This window comes from Paroedura picta, chromosome 2, assembly GCF_049243985.1.
Source record: "Paroedura picta isolate Pp20150507F chromosome 2, Ppicta_v3.0, whole genome shotgun sequence".
In the NCBI taxonomy this organism is placed as follows: domain Eukaryota; kingdom Metazoa; phylum Chordata; class Lepidosauria; order Squamata; family Gekkonidae; genus Paroedura; species Paroedura picta.
Window position 1 is genome coordinate 128,462,635 of NC_135370.1, and position 14,653 is coordinate 128,477,287.

General features: G+C 41.2%; 1 protein-coding gene across 6 annotated transcripts in view; it reads right to left on the bottom strand.

Moving 5' to 3' along the window:
* The window catches only part of MAP3K9 (mitogen-activated protein kinase kinase kinase 9), a 94,066-nt gene that overhangs the window by 27,045 nt on the left and 52,368 nt on the right, over positions 1 to 14,653 (bottom strand). For 3 of the 6 annotated variants that reach the window (XR_013228418.1, XR_013228419.1, XR_013228417.1), the window contains 2 exons: positions 3,401 to 3,735; positions 236 to 404 (listed from right to left, as the gene is read on the bottom strand). The exons of 2 other annotated variants lie outside the window; for them this stretch is intronic. The gene's annotated coding sequence lies outside the window, so the exon portion shown is untranslated. Of the gene's footprint in view, positions 1 to 235; positions 405 to 2,931; positions 3,736 to 14,653 lie in introns of those variants that run through there. One more of the 6 variants, XM_077322637.1, reaches the window with a different exon arrangement.

Genomic DNA, 14,653 nt, shown 5'->3' on the forward strand with positions numbered 1-14,653 from the left:
GGGAGGAATGGGGAAAATGGAGGGAGGGAGGCAAAGGAAGGAATTGGGAAGAACGACTAGGGAATCTTCTTCAAAAAGCTTAGAGACGCCTAGACTCTAGCTGCTCCCTCTAACGAGGCAGGAAGAAGACTGGCTGAGAGGGGCGTTTCCCACAGGAAGACAGAATATTTAAATTACCTGCCTCCCTCAAAGAGAGCTGGGAAACACCCATCAAGCTGTCCTCCTGACCCAGAGGGAGAATACCATAGCCTTGACTAAACGCACTTTTGTTGGCAGGGTGATGTCTCTGCTTTTTAGGATGCTCTCTAGATTTGCCATAGCTTTCCTCCCCAGGAGCAAGCGTCTTTTAATTTCTTTGCCGCAGTCCCCATCTGCAGTGATCTTGGAGCCCAGGAAAATAAAATCTGTAATTTTAAATGTAATTAATGTAATTAGTTGACAACATTGATTGGACAGTGAAAATGAGTATTATGTTCAGCTTATTGTATGGTTTAACATGACCCTTGCTTTTAGAGAAGATTGCAGAGCTATAATGGAAAACAAATCATCTTGTCTGAAAATGAAGAGATAAAACAGCAATAAGATTTCACAAGAGAAAGGAAGCACCCCTGTCCTCTTCATAGAAGAATATCCTTTAAACAACACAGATTGATCTCAAGGAATGCATGCAACAATGTGCAAGCACTCCTTAAAAGCTTAACATGCTCTGCCTGAGTTCTTGTTCGCTCCATGTTAACGGATAATCCCAAGACCTTTATTTCCCCTCTTGTATCTCGGTGGCACTACAGAACCCATTTAAAATAAATATATAGAGTCCTTATTAAGGTGTACATACACACAAACACACACACACATATATAACATTTATATATATATACAAACTCCTCTGGAGTTATTAGTGCCTTTCCTTCGTACTAATCGAGTACTTGGGAAAATACAGTAACTTCCATGTTTTCCGACAATGATGGCACCCACAACACATGTATTTCCCCCATAAAGAATACAAAACTTTAAACTAGTAGCGTTACAAACCTGAGCGATTCCCCAGCAAATAGCAACTCAGAATGCTTCTAATGCAAGCATTTCTTCTCTAGCTCAGATTTTAATCCAAACCAGGGAAGTCTTTCCTTCTACTGTTCCTTCTTCAGTTCCACTCAGCCATCACTTTCTTGGCAGCTGCAGCCTCCTTGCTCACCTGACACAATGCCTGTAGTGCTATCTGAGCCAAGGCTGCAACCAGATCCAGACCACGTACTGAGTTTTCTAATAATGTCTCAGCTACAGCCATAGCAGAGCAGGGAATGATGCTTCTTTGAATGTGCCACGTGCACTGTGCACATTCCATTGCAGCTGGCTCTCTACATTACTTATTTTAATAAATTGACTAATATCACCTTTTTTACCTGCCATTTCTCTTCCTCCTGGTTCAGGCAACTTCTTAGTGGGAAAAGAACGGACTCCTTTATGCCCACCGCTAAAAGTTAAGCTGTGTTGGCAGTGATACCATAGGGACCCAAAACATGTAACACGATCAACATGTCACCTTTTCTTGCTTATAATATTCTCAGGGCCCAAATACATATACATTAGATGTTGCACTATAAGATCATCTCCCGAATAGTGTAATGGCAAAACATAATATGAGATTTTTGGACAGTTTGGAAGTCAGTCAGATACAGAAATATTCATTGTTTAAACATTCTGTAATTGTGCTTTTGAATCCCCAGATTCTATTTTTAGTGTATATATTCCAGGATATATTATTAACCAGGTAGAGGAGGTAGTCAAATGTCCTGCAAAAAAGCTCATATATATATATCAATCTGTTAAAAATCATGGCCTAGAATATTGCAGGTTGGGCATCAATTTAATGAAAATCCATCTCTCATCTAGAAAACAAGTTCTTATATTGTCTTTCTCTAGGTATACTCAATCCAGCTGATATTTCTGGTTACATCACTTTCCATTGCTGCATTCAAGCAAAAGGGTAAGCCAGGGACAGGCCTTGAATGCCTTATCTCACATTCATTGAATGTTTATAGCTTGATGCTCATTTTGGTGTCCCCATCTCTCTTTCGGTACACTTTAGTTCTATGCAACTTAGACTGGTAAATGTTTAGTCACATCAACCTTTGGACAAGTAAACTCACACTCTTTGAATAAGTCTTGGATATCTTTGTACAGTTGAAGACATTTTGTCCTGATAACCCTTTTCATTGTCCAGATATATTAATGCCAGTTTGGGTTCCTCTGATGATGTCTTGATTTATTCTAGGTGGTGGCCACTGGATTCCTAGTGGAATGTAGGTCCTCAAGCTACCTTGTAACACATTTTGCTGGATCATATCTGTTCAGACTTGCAGCTAGGGTTGGCCTTATTGTAACTAACGGTAACTCCAGGTTTGATAATTAATGATGCTCTCTCTCAGCTAGAAGAGGCAGCCTTACTGATTAGAGCAATAATTGAGTAAGCTACAGATTTGAGACATGCTGCAGGTTTGGGGGAGATTCTGGAAGTAGTTGTAGAAAAGATATAGTACAGGCGATGATTGCTGTTGAAGAGAGGAACAAGCTCAGCAGCTGAATAATTCATTTGGAACAAGCAACAGCCATGTCAGTGAACAAAAGCAGTGCACACAATACAACGTAATTATGAAGTGGCTGCATCAAGTGGGACACAGATGGAGCTTTCAGATCCACTGATTATGATGACGTCATGCCCTAGGCAGTAGTGCCAGACAAGCATGCTCTTCTGTTTGCATTTTTAATAATGGTGCTTCCCCCAGCCCTTCAAATGAGACTCTTCTAAGCCATTTTCAGTCCTTGATTGCACTTCACTGCACTCCTACAAAATGCCCAAGTAACACCACATTTTACTGAGGGAGTAAAATTTTTGAGTAATTTCCCAACGTTTATGACTCACCCAAGTTGTGGGATCCTGCCATTGTGTGGAAGCTGAAGTGCCAACACAGCTGCTCAGGGATCAGACGTGTCAAATTAAACCTGAATACTCTCATCGTTCACAAAAGATTTATGCCATAATGGCCTAGGGATAAAGGCTCATTAGCTGTTATGGATTAAAGGGGAAATTTTGTCCAGACACCTGCATAGTATGCGCACACACCAAATCCCAATGAGCTATAGAGATGCTGACTGGATTTGGACTTGGGGCAAACACATGAAGGAGGAGGGTAAGCAGAGTTTCATGTGTGCATGGGAACGGACACTAAAGCAGCAAAATATAGCAATTATTTCAGTGGCTTCCCAAACTTGCAACATAAAAGGTTGACTGTTCGATCAGCTGCATTGTTCCTTTTGTTAATCAAACATACATTCAGAAGAGCATCATCACTGCCCAAGGGAGGCCAGCCTCACACATTCGGAACACAACATTGCTTACCTGGAACTGTTGGTCTTTTTGCAGTAAATGAACAAGTACAGCCATTGGTAGATATCTGTAGAAAGCTCAGATTACACGATATGTCAGCTTCTCTTATCAGCTAGTTGTTTCCATATATACAACACAATGTAATTTCTGGAGTCATCTATTCAAAATCTTCAGATCCACCTGATTTATAGCGGAAAGGCTGTTTCACTCTGCCTCAATATGTCACAAATTGTTCCTTTGAAGATCCCTCATGTATAGGATCCCAGACAGTAGCTTCATTGTGTTGTTTGAAGTAGAGGAGTAGCATGCATACTGTGATGTTACATATGAATGTAGAGAACAGTATTCTGAAGGCAGGAAGATAAGGATATTGGATTTGTACACTAACCAGGGATAACAACCAGAATTTATTTTAATCACTGCATATCATGAACCCCATTTCATGCCTGTTTAGTTTTGTTTCCTGAAGCCTGGCAAGGCCAGGTGCTGTAAAACTGTCTTCAGACTCCACAACTCCCCTACTTTCCCAGCGGGGCATCTTCTTCCTTTCGCTTTATCAAATTCTTCCTGCAACCTTGTATAGACAGCACAGACTCAACAGAAATATAGCTGTAGAGATTAGACTCTGGCCATCTGGCAGCCTGTGAACCCTGGCACCTCTGGTGCCTTCCACTCTCCCGCCGAAATGCCTATGTACCCCCTTCCCTTATCAAGAAGACCCTATATCTGTTCTGAAGTGTCTATTGTTCTTTGTTACTGCCAAGATCTTTGCTTAGGAGATCTTGGCTCGCTCTAGCAGCTCTGTAGATTCTGTTTAATAAAGTTCTTCCTTGGATTCTCAACTGCCTGTTGGATCTTGGATGTGTCTTTATCATGGACTCTACGGGCTGGGCTCAGCTCGATTCCTGACACTGTATTAGTGAGAGATCATTATTGTGGAGGTGGTGGTGATGTAATCAACAGGCAGGATTACAAAAGGACAAATGGATTTATTTACTTCCTTAATCAGGGTTTAACAATGCATTCTTAACTGGTGACCACAGACCACTAGGGTCCATGAACTGAGTGAAAAAATGTGATTTTTCCTTCAATTCCTTGTGTTAGATTTTTAAAGTCAAATTATGTTATTAAGGTATTGTTACATTCCAAAGACATGCATGGTGGCCCCCTAAAAGGTTAAGAATCACCAGTTTAATACCAACTGTAGTTCAGATGTTACAACCAGTTATGTAGCTTCAGAGTTTTCTGATATGGCAACTCTTGTTTTTCAGAGAATTACTGTTGCAAGGAGGTTAAATGTACTTTTGGCCCAGGCTGACACTGTTTCAATCAGCCCGTGTATGACATCTTCAACTTTAAAAGGTCGTTGGATCAGTTAAATCAGTCATTCTCAGTCTTTTTTGGTCATGGCCCTTTAAGGAATCTTCCCATGTTCCAGGGCCCCTTGCAGTAGCCTGGCCACTTGTGGAATGAGCTCGGCTAATAAAGGACTAGGCTAAGAGTGAGCTAACTATACTTGATGTACCTCGTCTTACACACACAGACACATGAGACAGATTTCAAGAGCATTTGACCAAGAGAAGCACACATGTTTTTTTCTTGAATGCATTAATTCAAGCACACAAACGAAGAAACGGGTTACACTTTTTCTTTCCCTTGACAAAGGTCAAGCTTTCTAGCAATGACATCATATGTGGCAAAAAAGATATTTCATTGGTTCAGTTACCAAAACCCCCCATAAACCCTTTGCATTCCCCATCTCACATTTTTTCCAGTCTGCTGCCCTCTTCAAATGTGCGAGGAACCCTCAGGCCCCTATTGAGATCATACAGGCACAGATATATACATAGAACTAGTCTTTTTCCTTTAGAATATGAGCACATTCTGGATGAAGATATTTTTTCTTAGGAATTATTAAAGTAACCAGTCTGCTCTGTCTGAGATGGACTCTAGTCTTTTGGCCTCTTCACCAGACCCATTTCTCTCTAGAACCACTTGCAGAAGTCTTCAGTTGACTCTCCCCCCCCCCCCACCCCTGCAGCCTCTTCCATACAGCACCCTAACCTTCTCTCCCTCCTGACTGGATGTTGCTATGGCTCTGTCTACTCTAAACTCAGTGATAGGCAACTGGCATTTGACTCAAAGAAAGGTAGGATGGCCACCTGTCTTGTCACCTTGGGCAAGACCAGAAAGGGACCCTCCATCTATGGTTCCCACTACCAAATGATTGCAATACAACAGTCAGCAACATTTCACTAAATGCTTTAAAAATTTTCCATTAAATCTGTGGCTTGGAGTCAAATCTTAATCTGAATGTGCTTCCAGACACAGCTGCTGGACCATTTGGATGCTGTCCATGAAGTCTCATAACTGGCAACAGAGGGCAAAAAGAAATTTAAAAGAACTGCATGAGGTACGTTTTTTTTTTCCAGAAGAGATACACATTCTTTTTGCAATCAGTCAGGGCAATTTCCTAAAAGGGAACCAAAACAAGATGATGCAATGTTTAATTTTTCTCCGTACGTAGTTACGATAGTGACAAATACACACAGATACACATGGAGTGAAATATGTATCTCAGGATTTTTCAGGTTCTGGACAAACCATTAAACAAGGTTCAGCTTTGAATGGGCACTGGAAAAGTATGCTCCTAGCCCACTTATCTATGAGCAACTGTAGGATACAGGATCAAATACAGTCAACTAGATCTCAGTTTAGGGACAAAGAACACATCTTGCATGCAGACCCTAGGTTCACTCCCTGCCACCTCTAGTTAAATGAGAGTAGCCCCTCTGGGGATGGGAGACCAAGATGTTCAACTCCACAAGAAAAAGATGCAGATGTTCTTAAAACACATCTCACAGTCAGAGTTTTAAAACTGACAGTGAAAAAACTGAAATCCTTCAAGATTTTCTACTCTTTGGCTCCATCATCAACAAAAAGGGAGACAACCAAGAAATCAGAAGGAGATTGAGACTGGGAAGGGCAGCATCTAAGGAGCTAGAAAATATTCTTAAGTGTAAGGAAGTGTTGCTATTGACCAAAAGCAAAATAATTCATATGATAGTATTCCCCATTACTAAGTGCAGAAATAAAAACTGGTCAACGAAGAAATTTAGCAGGAAAAAAATTGACTAATTTGTAATGTAGTGTTGGAAGAGAGTTTTATGGATACCATGGACCACCAAAAAAAATCAAGATAAAATCAAGCCTGAATTCTCCTAAGAAGCTAAAAAGACTAAACTAGCGTACCTTGGTCACATCACGAGGAATGAAAGCGCACTGGGAAAGGCAATAATGGAAATGGAAGTCAGCAGGGAAAGAAGATGACCCAACATGAGGAGGATTGACTCAAACAAGGAAACCAGGGCCCTCAGGCTGCAAGACCTAGGCTGTTAATAACAGGGCATTACTTACTTCATTAATTACTTCATAGGGTCACCAGAAGTCAGAAGTAACAATAGCACATAACACTGCCTCTTTCAATCTTTGACTGTGGTAGAGCCCTTGAAACAAATTTTCAGACTTCCGAGGTCCCTGGGAAAATATATCAGCTGGCCATGCCTCCCCACCACAACCTCAGCAAGTGACATGACATCAAAAGTGATATCATCACCTGCATCCTTCATCCTTCTTTTGCTCCCTCCCTCTGCTGCACTGCCGCCTAACAGAGGCTGCATCTGTTAGTCACAAGGCTGGGCCATGTATGATGCTGCGGGGGCTGGGGTGGGGGAGGTCCTGCCAGCACAGCCGTTATGGACCAGCCTTGTTCTGAAGGCTACTGCTTCTCTCTCTCTCTCTCTCTCTCTCTCTCTCTCTCTCTCTCTCTCTCTCTCTCAGCTGATCTCCCTGTCTGAGCCCAGATCACCCTTCGTTTCCTGCTCATGGGAACTCACCAACTTTTAAGGCAGGAAAGGAACATCTTCCAGGGAGCACGAAATTTAAGAGGCAGGCTGGAGGAATGGAGGTTACAGATTTAGAATTTAATAATAAAACTCCTCTAAATCACCGTTGGTATCGCTTCAGCTGTGTTTCTCGTAGCATTCTGGCTGACCTTGGAACCATCACATACTTGCAGCCTGACCTCCTTTATAGGGTTGTTGCGTGAAGAATAGAAGGTACTTTGGGGAGAGAGGCAGGACATAATTCAACTGAATAAATGAATGTGTAACAAGGGTCAGTTTTTGTTACCCAGCTTGAATTCTTAGAACAAAATCATAGAGTTGGAAGGGGCCATACAGGCCAACCCCCTGCTCAATTAAGGATCAGCCTAAAGCATCCAGGATAAGCAGCTGTTGCTTGAAGGCTGTCAGTGAGGGGGACCTCCACACCTCCTTAGGCAGTTGATTCCACTAATGAACTACTCTGACCGTGAACAGTTTTCCTGATATCGACTGGCTAGAACTGCTGTCTGTCCTGGTGAAGGGCCAATTGGAAGGTGCTTTGTGCCTTCCGATTGGCCCCTCACCCAGACTGGTCCTACCCACTCTCTACCCGCTAAGGGCTTAGCCTTTTATGTAAACAGTGAATGCTGATTACAGATGCCTCATACTATGTATTACTACATTTATCTCTGGCTATCAGGTTAGCTCAATCTTGTCACATCTTGGGAGTTACACAAGGTCAGATCTGGCTAGTATTTGGCCGGGAGATCACCAAGGAGCTCCAAGATTGCCATACAGAGACAGACAATGGCAAAACACCTCCAATATTTCTGTCTTAAAAAAACCTCATGGGGTTGCCATAGCTTGGGTATGACTTAACAACCAAAAAGCGATAAACAGCCCTTTTAAAAACTCAGAACAACTGAAATACCTACAACGAGACACTTCCTTTCAGCATTACCTTGGTAAACTCAATTAGGTTTCTATTCTGTATAGTAAGTGCCTTGTGATAGCCCTTTCCCTTTCTCCAGTTGCTAAATAGGCTTACATCTGTCAAAATGTCATTAAAGACTAGGTGGAAATCAATGTTATTTTATTAGTTAGAGACTGAGACGTTTTAGCTCCACAGCCCCACTTTAATCTGATTGGATTTGCAAGGCTGCTAGTACCTCAGGTAAATGAATTACTTCAAGATGCTTTAGAGCAGTAGTAGTCAACCTGTGGTCCTCCAGATGGACTACAATTCCCATGAGCCCCTGTCCGCAAACACTGGCAGGGGGTGTCCATGGGGAATTATAGTCCATGGACATGTGGAGGACCACAGGTTGACTACCCCTGTTTTAGAGAACCAGTAGGGTCTATACTTAAGTAAGCACCACCTGCTGGCTGTTGTGCTTTGAGCAAACTTAAAAGTAACTAAGAAAACCAGAAATGTTTTGTTCACTTTGTTCAGAACTCAGATTTTGGAATGAATCCAAGACTTGGCAAGCTACACTTGGCAAGTATCACATGGGGAGTAAATATACTAGAATCATAGAATTGGAAGGGATCTCCAGGGCCATCTAGTCCAACCCCCAGCACAATGCAGGAAAATCACAACTAGTTGCGTACCCACAGAGATCCCAATTCCATGCACAAATGATGTCCTCCCAAAACCACAGAGTCTCTGGCCCATCAGGCCTGGAAGAAATTTGCCTCCCAATCCCCGAAGTGGCGATCAGCATTTCCCTGGTCGTGCAAGAAAGGGCCACAAGAGCCAAGCACTTACACAATCCCTTCTGCCCACCCACTTACAATCTGCCTAAGTTCATAAAATCAGCATTTCTGTCAGATGACTATCTAGCCTCTGCTTAAAAACTTCCAAAGATGGAGAACCCACCACCTCCCAAAGAAGCCTGTTCCACTGAGGAGCAGCAATAATTGTCAGGAACGTCTTCTGGATGTTTAGCCAAAAATTCTTTTGAATTGATTTCAAACCTGTTGAACCTGTTGGTTCCGGTTTGACTCTCTGAGGCAATAGAAAACTCTACTCTATCTTCTCTATCACATCCTTTCAAATACTTGATGATTATCATACACCTGTTAGTATTTTTGGAGGTCACTGGGGGATGGGGTACAGGAAACAGCAGCAACACACATCTGAGCTAATATGAAGGGTCAAAGACTGCTTGTTGTGGAAAGACAGAAACAGCAAAGATGCTACTTCAATCATGTTTACTGTGTTCAGTTTTGGGCACCAGAACTGAAGAAAGATGTATAGAAACTGGAGCATTTCCAGAGGAGGTGAGGGGTTTGGAGACCAAGTCCTATGAGGAAAGGTTGAGGGAGATTGGTCCGTTTAGCCTGGAGGGAAGACAATTAATAGCTGATATAATAACTATCTTCAAATACTTGAAGGGCTGTCATATAGAAGATTGAGCAGAGTTGTTTTCTGTTGCCCCAGAGGGTCAGACCTGAACCAATGGGTTTAAATTAATTCAAAAGAATTTTTGGCTAAACATCTGGAAGAAGTTCCTGACAGTTAGAGCAGTTCCTCAGTGGAACAGGCTTCCTCGGGAGGTGGTGGGTTCTCCTTTGGAAGTTTTTAAGCAGAGGCTAGATAACCTGACAGAAATGTTGATTTTATGAACTTAGGCAGATTGTGAGTGGGTGGGCAGGAAGGCACATGCCAGTGTTTGCCTCTTGTGGCCCTTCCTTGCATACCCAGGGAATTGTTATTTGCCACTGTGGTATGGTAGATGAATTTCCTCCAGACCAGGCTGGATTCTGGAGATTTTTGGTGTGTGTGTGTGTGGGGGGGGTCGTTTGGGCATGAAACTGGGGTCACTGTGGGTAGGCAGGTAGTTGTGAGTTCCTGCATTGGGCAGAGGGTTGGACTAGATGACCCTGGAAGTCCCTTCCAACTCTATGATTGTATATTTATGAATTCTACAACAAACCCAGAGGATTACAGCCACTGGGTTAGCAAAAGAGAGTTGGCCAGCAGGAAGGAAAAGTGCATGAAGTATACAAGCACATAGGGATATACTGAAGGCACTGTCTTATGTCCACATTACTTGAAGTAAAACATCCGAATGTGGTCCATATTTTTATTTTTATTCTTAAACACTTCTATATTGCTCAAGTATACACAGATAAGAGGCTAATGTAACATCCAGAATATATTTAAATATCATTAACAACAACAAAATAGCCTATAACACATGGAAAAATTCAAAGTTGGAAGAACAGAAGTGGTTTTTGATCTAGATCTGTAAGAAGTTGGTGCCTAGCAACCAGCCTGATCTTTCTAGGAAGAGTATACTATCTCTGTGGTTTCGGAAAAGGCCCTACTCACATTCATCGTTTTAATCCCACGAATCACAGAACACCAAGCAGGGTCTTTATCTTAATAGATTAAGTATGCAAGAGATCTATAACCTAGGCCTTTTTAGCAATAACCAAAACCATGCCATGCCAATTTATTACAGCCACCCAAAATGATACAAAATAATGCACTTGGTGACAACTTTTTTAGGTTTAGCAATGGCAGACTGATCAGTTCTGTTTCTGTGCAATGTCTGAGCCAACTCATCTGAGAATTTCCCCACATAACCAATGCTAAGGCCTGAACATTGCCCAAGTGTCTGTGTTGTAAATTACTGGGTTAATTAGTTCCCTAGGCTAGAGGTACAATGTAATGAGGTTCCTACTGTTCTAACACTATTGTCAGCTGCATTCGCCAAATCACATTACAAGAAACATGATTCATAAACCTCAGAATCAAGACTCAGAAAGCATACAAACAGGATGATATGAATTTACACTGGAGAAAGGCTCTGTATCAAATTATCTGATGGAAACATTACACAGTGTACAACAGAAAATGCATCATGTGGCTGTATAGCATACAACAGTTTGCCATTTTCACTGTTTCTAAAAACATTTTGCAATTAATGAGGGAGAAAGAACAGATCACTATACAATGACTATTTATAACAGCTTTATTCAAGTTTGTGTGCTCTAATGATGAGACAAGGCCTAGAATAGCATTACACTGTAATACAATATAATTTTAGCCATTGAACCAAGCCTGCTTGGAATCCTTGGTTTACCTTTTTACAGTACACCAAACAACGCCCCCACCCCCACCAAAGAGATATTCTTACCAGCTTCAATGAGCTCTGTTTTAAATATTATTAATTTCTACATAATTTTAAAAGCCAAATATATATATATATATACACATATACACATACACAACACAATAAGAACATACAGTAGATTGTGAAAACATATACATGTTGATGTGTTAGCTACAGAGAAACAAATCAGTCTCTGAAATAATTTTAAAACTATTTTAAGCCTCAAAAAGATCAGAGGCAATGGCTCTCTTACCAATAAAGCTTTTCTGAGAAAATAACTTCAATAACTTCCATTTGATCTCCTGCCTCCTCCACATTTACCTTTAGCACAAGTGAAAGACAGTCTCTAGCATCATGTAACTTTAGTATCCAAAATGAGGAAAGCAGAGTTAATCTAATAATCTTGAGAGAATTGCAATATGAATTTAGGACAAAAATGTACTGAACTTCCAGCACTTCCTCATGGTGCTGTTTTAGCAAACATAATAATTGGGCCCAAACTTTTAGAATTTTCAGGTTGGGGACATTAATTAGATAGAAGGTATTAAGAGTCCAAACAGTCTCTCCAGGACACCTTATTTTTCAGCCTGTATCTACACTAACATCAACCAGAAGTGATCGCATTCTACACTGGGACATGCAAGACCTAAACTTATACCACAGGGCCATGCCGATCTGAGTCATCCACTTTGCAGAATTACTCCATGTATATACATTCTTACAATGAAATAAAACCAGGGCCCCCAAGAAGGAAGAGGGAAGTTTCAGAAGAATAAATTATGCAATTAACCAGATACCATCTTACAGCAGCAAGATCTAAGTAGTGGTAGAACTGGATTCTTAAATTGATTACAGCTCCCCACCCTCCACATCCTAACTTAAAGCCTATAATCTCAGTAATAGAATTACTTTCAGTGGTCCATCTTTGCAGTTTCATGTACACACACATTATGCACCTCCTGGGCAAAACTGAGAGACAGAGGCAAAAGTCCTGGATGTGCCCAAGGACAGGAGTCAACATTATCAAGCTTTAGGTTCAAAGTAATTATGTTGCATGTGTCATGATCAATCCCTGGAGCTTTGAATTCAGTATTAGGAGCATTAGGTTGAGCCTGACACACATAAAAATCAATCAAAAGTAGAGTACCCTTCAGCATGTGCAGTATGCATTTCCTTCATCCATGAGCTAACCTAGCCTACCTTTTCTAGTTGGTCTTCAGTGTTAAAGGATGTGACTTCTAAGGAACCTGAGTTTCAGTATTTAGGGGGGAAGCAGGTCAGTTAGGATAAGAAATGCAGGTAGGTGGAAGAGGCCAGCAGATCAACAGCATAGGGCTTAATTTGTGCCTGGGTCCAGCCTGTTCACTATTAGGCCTATTAATACATACAAACTGTATTTCCTTCACCAAAGAATTACCACAACCATATCAAAATATTTGAAGTGAAGGAAAAGATCCTGATATACACCAGCAATTCTTCTCAACGTTACACATGAAACCCAAACACACACACAAAGATGACAGCAAGACAGAAATCACCACTACACTGCAATGTACCCAATCTGTTCCATTTCCTCAGCAAAATGCAATAAAGGAATAAAACAGACAGACTGGACTTCACAGAAACGCATTAGCAGCAAGTGAAACAACTCAGAGAAAAACCTTAACCATTCTAACAGAAACGCGAGGCCTTTTTACCTTAATACTGAACACAGCCACACCCAAATTGTGATTTAAAAAACCTATATACAAGGCTACTTAGAGAATTATTCCAGCTTTCTCTTGTGTCCACATGGAATTGCTACCTTCTGGTGGTTTTATCTTTTTGAAAAGAATGCCCTGAAGGGAAAGCACAGTGTGCTGTTCCAAGGCCCTTTGCTCATTATTTCTACAAATCATATAAGGTCAATCCGAGGCAATTTTCTTCTGCTCTGCCTCCCTAATGCAGAACTACAAGTGGGAACAGCTTGACTAGTACAGACCTTAGATGACAACATTGAGGGGGAAAGCAGCTGGGGGGGCAGTTAGATTGGGGACTTTGTGAGGAGAGAGAAGCGTAGTTTAAAATGGTGAGGGTGAAAAGTCCAATTGTCTTTACTGCCATATGTATACTCATCCTGAGGCATGCCCAAGATGCCTTAAAATTACTCATTAACACTATTTGGGTGCCATCCTGTCAGAGTTAGAACAACTGAGATGACTGGAGGAATTTGCTGCTGTTTCACAAACTACACAGCTAAAGCAGGACTTCTAATCTACATTAGGAATTGTAAATATGGAATATTTTGACAGATATTTTTTCTGAATACAGAAAAACTGAGATCTTGCATGCATAATTGCATATATGGTTGTAGAACCATATCATATTTAAAAATCCTCATTTTGTCTTACCATTCTGTATATTCATCAGATGTACATACACAACTACCAAAACCACAATCTCTCAGACTCAGATATACACCCCATAGTACATAGATCTACAAATAAATGGTAATGTGACTTGTAAATCTTATTTCTGATTTTAGTTCATGTGTGTGTGAGGGGGTATCTGTGCCTAAAAACAGCTACCTCCAAAGCCTGTGTGTATTTCTGGTTCTGAAATCTCAAAAAGGACACTGCAGAGCTGAAAAAACACAGGAGAGGGCAACCAAGACAATTAAGAGGTTGGAGCACCTTTCTTATGTGTTATGTTCTTATGACTGCACAGATGACCAGATGAATCCCAGATGCAACAAACAACCCATTTTTCTCCTTCGTTCCTCTGGGCAGCCCCACAAAAGGATAACTAACAAAGTGGCATAAAGGCAAAAGGTGCTGGTGTGCCCAGAAAGGGAAAGACTCAAAGGTTGCTCTAAAAGCTGCCATCTAATCTAGCATACAGAAATGTACAGTGCTTTACAAAAGGGTGAATGAATAGATTATGTCACAGCTTTTCACAGGGCTGGAACTGAAATATCCCTGAGGAGAAAGCAGTGACAGTTGTCATGCTTTCAAGAGCATCCCCTCCCTCCAGCCAGAACTGGTTCTTTACCCAGTGTTATAAATTGATAGAAAAGGCCAACTTCTAATGATAGAAAAGGCCAACTGGGGAATATGAGCAGCAACCCTAGTTATAAAGCTAGAAGGATGGTCTTTTTCAAAGTCTTTGCCCTATAAACCAGTGTCAAGGCATTCAGAACAGATCTAAGTAGTAGAAGCCCTTTCCCCCAAGGTATGTGTAGAGAGATAAACCTCTCCTTCATCAGAGAAGAAAGAAAA